Consider the following 9,193-nt stretch of genomic DNA (forward strand, 5'->3'; position numbering starts at 1 on the left):
AGCAACCAACAGAACGGGAGAAAACATCAAGACTTGCAAAGAGTATCAGAAATTGATAGCAACATAACCCCATAAAGAAATGGCTGAAAGAAACAATCATACATTTTTCAAAAGAACAAATTTAAATGGCTAATGGACATGAAAATCATACTCAGAGAAATAATACAAATAAAACTACATTGAGATTCCATCTAACACATGAGAGAATGAACTACATTCAAAACTCTGCTAACACTACCTGCTGGTGTTGATATGGGGAGAGTCACCCTACTGACTGTTAGTGGGACTGTGTACTAGTGAACCTATTATGGAAGTCAGTATGGAAAATGAAAACCGATCTACCATATGACCCAGCTATGCCACTGCTGGAAACATATCCGTAGTAAATGAAATCTGCACATGGGGAAGTGAAATATAGCCCCATGTCCATAGCAAAACAATCTGCAATAGTGAAAACACAAAAGTAACCCTGATGCCCATCAAAAGAGGAATGGATAAAGAAACCATAGTGCATCTATTTTATGGAATACTGCTCAGCCATTAAAAATAAAATTTTCCATTTGCAACAAAATGGCCAACTAGAGACCATTATGCCTAGCAAAATAAGCCAATCCCAGAAAGGACAAATATCATAGGTTTTCTCTGATAGAAGCAACCTTCATGCAAAATACAAAATACATAGATGTATTGGTAAACATGTACGTACATTTATTCAACTAAAGTAACTGTAAAAGGGAAACCAGCAGACCGAGAAGTGAAAATACAATGCAGTACACATATCTATTCCCAAATAAAATATGGACTCCTAATGAAACTGTTAAGTATATCTTGACAGGGTGTTATGTTTTCTGCTGTTTTCTATATCTATAATGTCAAAATATACTTAAATAGAGTATTATTTGGTGAACTTATAATTGTTGTTGAACGACGATACTATGGTAATAATATTAGGGAAAAGAGTTTGGGGATGGTAATAAGGACAGTTGCAGGTAAAATCCCTGAACCTATGGAACTGTGTCATAAAAGATTTAAAAAAAAATCCAGGGGCTTCATTTGGGTGTTCCATGTGGATGACGGGGGTTCATGGACTTCAGACATCTTGTAGTGATTCCCTGGCTGTAATAGCAGGGTGCTGCCTCATAATCAGAGCACCTGTCTCTGATGTGGGGTGGCGGAAGCACCACAGGCAGTGAAGTAAGTGGCATCTTCACAAGCACGGCCCCAGGAAGCATCTCTCCCACACAGATGCTGACCTGTCAGGAAGAGCCCATGTGGAAAGTTCTCACGCCCAACCTTCTCCATCCCCTCTAATCATCTCTTCCAGACACCAGGCTCAGCCACTGGTGGGAGCCTGAAATGATCCCTGACCACTGCCCACAGATCTTTCAGTGGCTGTTTTATGGGAGAGATAGTAGATCAGCCATGTGTAACACACAAGAGCCATGGGCCCCAGGGAAGGTATGTTCTCCTTGTCAGTAGGGTTGTGCCACCAAAGACCAGGCACATGCAAGGTGGGGTGCACTACACCAAATGTGTGATGACAGGAGGAAGAGAGCGCATGGCATGGACTGGCCTTGGGAAGAGGTTGGATGGCAAAATTCCAAGCTTTGGCCAACACAAAGCCTAAGCCTCCCCATTCAGTTTTCTGTGGGGCAAGACCACCCCATGTATAATCATTAAAATGTGTGTTAAATTACTCAGAGTGGTCACTTCTGTCTTGTTAGCTAGGTGCAGGTTTAGGGACAGCTGATGGTTACAGTGAGGCTTAAGGCTAGGGTTGAGGTAATGGTTAAGGTTAGGTTTAGGGACAGGTGATGGTTAGATTTAGGGATAGGGATAGATTTGGGGATAGGGTTAAGATTAGAGAAATCCGCATTTCTAGATGTAACGACTGAAAGCATGTTTTGCATTGGCCACTGGTTTGACTGGCAGCAAAAGTGGTTTGTTTTTTTTTCAAATAAGTTATCAGTGTAGAGATCTGGCTCAGCTGTTAAGATCCCACTTGTGACACCCATATTTCATATCCAAGCACCGGGATTTGATTTCTGGTTCCACTTCCTATTCCAACTGCTTATTCTACCCTGGGAGGTAGCAGTGATGGCTCAAGTACTTTGGCTCTTGTCATCCTTTTGGGAGAACTCAGTTATGTCCAGCCCCTCAGGTCATTGCTGTGGGATTTTGGCAAGGTTACCAGCTCTGCTTCAGCTTCAGCCTCCTCACATGCAAGGCTGACCTATTTGATTAAGGTGGGACCCAAGACTGCATTTGCAAAGAGCCTCACATGCTGAAGGATGCAGTAGACACCAGGAGCAGTTGTTAGAGGAACCTCATTGCTACTACAGTCTCACATGGCTTTCTGGGCTGCTAAACAACCATCTGAGCAGTCTTCAATCTCCAGTAGCTAAAAGTCAATGATAAAAGCCCTTCTCCTTCTCACCAGTTACTCTCTGACTAACACCATCTGGGTGGCAGCTGCACAGTCTAACTGGTGTGAGAGCCAGGGGCCTGGCTAGGTTATGAGAGTCCACAAGCACCTGCTGAGCCTTTAAGACCTGGGAAGTAACACATGGCAGATCCAGCAGCTGGCTGAGAAGGACAAACTGAACACATGTCCTGTCTTCCACTCACTGTTCTGCTGTAATTAAAAGATCCCTGGGTAGGGAAACAGTAGCCCTGCTTTCACAGCCCCTACTCCTATCAAGGTCTACAGCTGACTCCAACCCCAGATTCTTCCTGCAGCCTCTAAGGTCCCTCACTGCCAGCAGAGCTGGTCCATCTGCCCACACCTAAAGATCTGTAAAATCAGGTAGCACTGTCCCGTCCCCACCATGAGTTACTGTGAGGTTTGAGTAATGCCATCCACAGATGCTGTCTAACATCAGTTCTGGCACACAATCAGTACTCAGCCAATAGTAATAACTATAAGGTACACAATCATTCTTCCCCAAGCACCAGCAATCGTGGTGGCTACGTGGGTTTAGTTCGCAAAGCAACTTCACAAGAAGTGGCGGGGGGAGTCTGTCTCTGTGGGGGTCTTGTCTCAGTTCATGCAGTTCCCACAGGTGGCTCAGGCAAGCTCTGAAGTCTACAGCCTGGTTCCAGCCCCTGGGCTCTGCTCTCTGGCTCATTATGGTTTCTTAACCACCATCCCTTGAGTAAGACTGTCATGTCATTTTAGGACATTCACAGACTTACCCCAGCAAGGCTCAGCACTATGCCTGGGAAGCAGAATGGAGACCCTCTGTCACGAGGTGGGTTCAGCTCTGCCCCCCTTTGATTACTGATCCTGTTACAATGGCTCCCACTGTCACCAAGTCTCCCTGCTTGTGATTTCTCAGACTAGTCCTTACCTTGGTTCCAACCATGGCTTGGGGATGCTAGAGCATGCTAGGGCTTTCCTGTGCCCTACAGGCCCCCACACTCCATGTATTACTGCTACTACTTTCCATTAACTTCATGTTCCTGTGTCCCATCCTGTTTCTCTTTTCATCCCTGTCTGCTGACTCCTAACCCATTGCTTGGTCAGTGACAACTGCCTATATCTTAGAGCAGTCAAGAATGATCATTCCTTACACTGATATTCTGAATGCATGCTCATGGACTTGATCCTTCTGGAAATTTCCCAGTATCACTGCAATGCAATTGAGTGGAAGCCCAACCGTCCTCTCTAGCCTCCCAGAACCCAGTCTTGTTCCCAGCTGCCCAAATTAGCCTCCTGCTTCATCTGGCTGCTCACCTGGCATTAGTCCCTGCTTTTGTGGGAAGTGCTCCTGGCTGGTGCCTTTTTGCCCTTAGAACAGGGGCCACTCTTGTAGAGGATTGTCAAACACAGTGAGATTATCACCTCCCCACCCTGCCCCCCACATTCTGACCTTCTAGTCTTGCCCTCCATGTCCTGACAGAGCAATGAAAGAGCATGGCTTATCCGCTGATGAGTGCATTTTCTGGGTCCTGCACCAGAACATGGGGTCAGCAACAGTAAACCCATTTTGATTGAATCTCTCAGCAACCAGGGTAGCACCTGACCCACAGATGGAATACAGGTATTTGCTGAGTTAAACTTAGTGAGCCAGAAAGGTGCAGAGGAGGAAACATTTAGCTGGAAATTTAAAAATGAGCCTGGTACACAGCCTCATCCTGCTTCAATTCATCCTGCGGTAGTTAGACCCTATCTTACTCCATTTTCTTCTGATTATAACATAAAAACACTAACTTGTGGTTCTTTAGAGAAATAAGGTTTACTGTAGCTCACAGTTCCGGCCAAAGATCAGGGATTGTGAGAGATGTACATCTGGCTCAGTTTTGGATCTGGGTGTTCAGCAGGGAGTAGACACCTACCAGGTGTAGCAACTTGTAGACAAGTAGCTAGCTAGCCTCGTCGCTAGGAAGCATCCTCCTGAAAGTTCTCAGGCAAAAATGAAGTTAGGGGCCAAAATGCTGAAGCAAACACTGGGAAGATTGTAACCCCACAGTACTCAGCCAATGAGGGACAGGAGAAGAACCTGCATGTGATGAAAATAGCTCACTGTGAACCACCAGAGGTGTGCTGTCCACCAGGCACCCCATCTTGCAGGATCATTAATAAAGCCTTGCTTTTGCTGTACTTCCTGACTCCAAGTCCATCCTTTGTGTGGAGTGCTGATGCTGCTTCTCACCAAGGCTACATATGATGATTGATTGGTGATTGATGGCCATCCAGTTGGCAAGGAAAATAATTCACAGGCAATCTGGCAGATTCTGCTGTGGGAGAGAAACTGCTTTTGACTGAGGTCTGATATTTTCTCCCCTGCCTCTTAAGTTTGGGGAAGGAAAAGGGGACAAAAGGGTAGGTTTTGGATTCTGGGCTTTATTTTGAGAACTCAGTAAAACTTCCATAATCGCTGATGTTTCTATGCTTAAAGCATCTCCACCTACTTCAGACCACTGGTTTGGTCTTAGCTAATTAAGTTTGTGAAATGAGCAAGCAGATATATGATCTTTGTAGAAGTTCAGGTTAAGGAGAGCCTACATGCTAATTGATCTACCTGCCACAGCAACCACATCTAGGATTGCTGGGCATGGAGACAGTCCATGGGTAGAGATTAGGCACGTCTCATAATCCTATCGGGTACAGCTTGAGATCTGCAACATGAGCCCTCACTGCTCGTGTTCCTGTGTTACCAGTGCCAACAAATGATCCAGCAATAAGCAGACAATTCTCCTCTGGCATGTGCCTTCAAGCTTGGATTCACGAGTCATGGAAGGGACTGGATGTTACTGAAACAAGAACTTCATGATAGGGTCAAGAACACTGCATGAGGCCTGCCAGCCACAATGTGCACGAACTCTCCAGAGTCCACTTGTCTCAGTGCTTGTGAGTACCTGCACCACCTGGAAAAGGAAGTCTGTGCTGACAAGCTGAAAAGCCCAAGGTCACAACAGAGCAAACAGGTCAGTGGAGGGTGACCCTGGGAAATTCGGTGGAGGCACTTCAGACACTAAAGGTAAGAGGGGAAGGGAGGTAGAGCACAGAAACTGTGACATAGTTGGTAAAACCATCACTTGAGATTCTGTAATTCTTTTTTTTTTTTTAAGATTTATATATTTTTATTAGAAAGGCAGATATACTGAGAGGAGGAGAGGCAGAGAGGAAGATCTTGCATCTGATGATTTACTTCCCAAGTGGCCGCAATGGCCGGTGCTGTGCTGATCCGGAGCCAGGAGCCCAGAACTTCTTTGCAGGTCTCCCAGGCAGGTGCAGGGTCCCAAGACCCTGGACCGTCCAGCTGCTTTCCCAGGCCACAAGCAGGGAGCTGGATGGGAAGTGGAGCTGCCGGGATCAGAACTGGTGCCCATATGGGATCCCAGCGCATTCAAGGTGAGCACCTTAACCACTATGCTATCGTGCCGGGCCCAAGATTCTATAATTCTATACAGGAACTAGCTCAAGTCCCAGCTGCTCTACTTCCGATCCAGCTCCCTGTTAATGTGACTGGAGAAAGCAGCAAATGAAGTCCCAGGATCCTGGGACCCAGCAACCATTTGGGAGACCTTGTAGAAATTCTTGGATCATGGCTTTGGCTTGGCTGTTGCTACAATATGGTAGCAGATGGATGATTCATATTCTCTCTCTCTCTCTCTCTCTCTCTCTCTCTCTCTCTCTCTTTCTCTCTCTCTCTTTCTCTTTCTCATAAGCAGAGATGCAAAGGGTTCACAGAACACATTTATTAGCATTTTGGTCCAGGACCCCATTTTCACCAACAATATTTCTGTCTCATTTTCTCAGATTTCCAGTGTTTCAGGTTTATTTATTTATGTGAGAGACAGTTACAGATAAAAGGAGGAGAGACAGAGAGAAAGTTCTTTGTCTAGCAGTTTCATTCTCCAAATGGATTGCCACAGCCAGGGCTGGGCCAGTGTGAAATCTGGAACCCTGGGTCTTCAACATGGATACAGGGGCACAAGCACTTGGGCTGCCATGTACTGCCTTCCCAGATACATTAGCAGGCAGGTTAATCAGAAGCGGAGCAGTCAGTATCTGAGCCTATGCCTTTAGGTGATACTGGCACAATGCTGGTCCCAGCCCCATAGTTCTCAACCCTGGCCCCTGCCTGTCTCTGCAAAGTTTACATGTTCTCTGCATCACTCAAAGAGTTTAGGGTAAAAGTTTCTACAAAGCAAAAAGCCCCTGTGGGATTCAAGTCAGCATTGCAACTAGAGCTGAAGACCAACACTCCCTGCTCCATGAACCCACCGAAATCCTTAGTCAATACCACGTCCCTGGAATGCATCAATTCTGGGTCTGAATAAGGTGCTGCTTCTTCGTCGGTGCATCACGGGGGGCAGTGTGTGAGGTCATCGTGCGGGCGAGCGGGCAGGGTCGGGCGGTTTGAACCAGACGAAGACGGAACCGGAGCGGGGCACGGGCAGCGGACGCGGTTCTGCCCAGAGGCGAAGATGGCGGTGAACTGGACCTCGGTCACGAGTGATAACCTAAGTCGACATGACATGCTGGCCTGGATCAATGAGCCTCTGCAACTGAATCTGACCAAGATCGAGCAGTTGTGCTCAGGGTCTGCGTACTATCAGTTTATGGACATGTTGTTCCCTGGCTCCATTGCCTTGAAGAAAGTGAAATTCCAAGGTACGCTAGAACACGAATACATCCAGAACTTCAAAATACTAGAAGCATGCTTTGAGAGAATGGGTGTAGACAAAATAATTCCTGTGGACAAATTAGTAAAAGGAAAATTTCAAGACAATTTTGAATTTGTTCAGTGGTTCAAGAAGTTTTTTTGATACAAACTATGATGGAAAAGACTATGACCCTGTGGCTGCCGGGCAAGGTCAAGAAACTGCTGTGGCTCCCTCTCTTGTCGCTCCAGCTCTGAAAAAACCGAGGAAACCTCTCCGTTCTAGTGGTGCAGTGTCACAGAGGCCCTTTCAACACAGAGAACTACTGTAACTCCTAAGGCTGGCCTAGGGGTGGTGCGCAAGAATCCCGGGGTGGGCCATGGAGGTGATGAAGCAGCTGAGTTGATGCAGCAGGTCAATGTACTGAAACTTACCATCCAAGACTTGGAGAGAGAGAGATTTGTACTTCGGAAAGCTAAGAAACATTGAATTGGTTTGCCAGGAGGACGAGGGGGAAAATGGCCCTGTTTTGCAGAGGATTGTGGACATTCTGTATGCTATAGATGAAGGCTTTGTGATACCTGATGAAGGTGGCCCGCAGGAATAACAAGAAGAATACTGACCACCTGGACCAGCAGAGCCACATCCGAATTCTTCACTCCAAATCATGTGCTTAATTGTAAAATATGCCCTTTTATTACCCTTAGCAGACTCACTGGTTTCTTTTTATAAGCAAAAAGTACCTCTTCTTAAAAAGTGCACTTTGCAGAAGTTTCACTGCTTTTCCAATAAGTTTGATCTAGGAGCTTTTACCTTATAGCAGAGCAGTATTAACATCTAGTTGGTTCACCTGGGGAACAGAGGCTGACTGGGGCTCTCACCACGCAATGCTGGATGTAAAACACTGAGGTGGGAACCTCAGAGATGGAAAGACTGAGTTGAATTTCAAGCTAATGTGAAATCTTGGCAGAGAACATTTTAATAAATGCCTTAAGAGTATTTCAAATATGCTTCCATATTTCAAAATCTCAAAGGTAACCTTATAGAAGGCTTTCTGTGTTTGACATTGTGTCTGGGAATGAAGGGTCAGAACTTGGGACCTCGTGAACCTGCTGTCACATGCCTTCAGGGCTGCTTGAATCCTCAGAGTCCAGGGCTTTGGCCCAAGGAGAGTTTGAAAGGTGGTTTGGTGTCGTTGACTGATTGCATCCCTGCTGAATAGCAAGCGGCATTATGCCCTGGGTGCTTCCGCTCTGAGCTGGTTGAGTTGGAGAGCCCGATTTTCACTGAGCATTTCTCTTCTTGATTTTTCTAATTGTTCCCGAAATTTCTGTGTATTGTGTTGAGGGAATGAGATGTGTCCAGTTTTTTTAATCAAACAGCTCCTCTAGGGGACTCGCCCGTGTCTCTGGGATTTGAATGGGTTATGTCCCATGTTATACTGTCTGAAGTTTACATTGAACTTGTTCCTCTTCTCTGCTCCCTTTTTCCACTGGGGATTCCTCTTTGGCTCCTTAAAGTTTGCTGCTTAGCGTTGGAAGCACAGCAGGCGGGTGATTGTGCTGCAAGTTCTTTCTGGACCTCTGGCAGAGGGAGGGAGCAGTGAATGCTCTTGTTTCCTCGGGCTGGGGTGTTTTGGGTTTTGCTGTTCACAGCTCTCCACTGTTAACTGAATACTTTGCCAGTACACTAATCTCTTTGGAGATACAGTTCACTAGTGTGTTACTAAGTGTTAGTTTTCCTTTGCAGAAAATGCAGTACCATATCTGAATTATTAATATTTAAAATCTTTCATTCCCTGACTCCCTCATTTGCTTTGCCAGCAGCCTGGCCAATCCCTTAGTTTGGCAGAATTCCGCGTAATGTATGTGACCCGCTCCTGAGACTGTCCAGCCCCTGATGTGTTTGTATTGATTTGTTTCTGGTGGTAGCTTGTGCTAAAACATGTGCAGAAAGCAGCTATTTTATGATACAGTTGTTGTGTAATGTATGCTCTGTGTGGAATTCAGAGGAAAACCCAGATTCAGTGACTAACAATGCCAAAAAAATGCAAGTAACTAGCCATTGTTCAGTTGACAGT

At 45.9% G+C, this 9,193-nt stretch overlaps 1 pseudogene; it reads left to right on the top strand.

Moving 5' to 3' along the window:
• Positions 1-6,936: 6,936 nt before the first annotated feature.
• Positions 6,937-8,119, top strand: LOC101530745 (microtubule-associated protein RP/EB family member 1-like; annotated as a pseudogene).
• Positions 8,120-9,193: the final 1,074 nt, after the last annotated feature.

This window comes from Ochotona princeps, chromosome 3, assembly GCF_030435755.1.
Source record: "Ochotona princeps isolate mOchPri1 chromosome 3, mOchPri1.hap1, whole genome shotgun sequence".
Lineage (NCBI taxonomy): Eukaryota > Metazoa > Chordata > Mammalia > Lagomorpha > Ochotonidae > Ochotona > Ochotona princeps.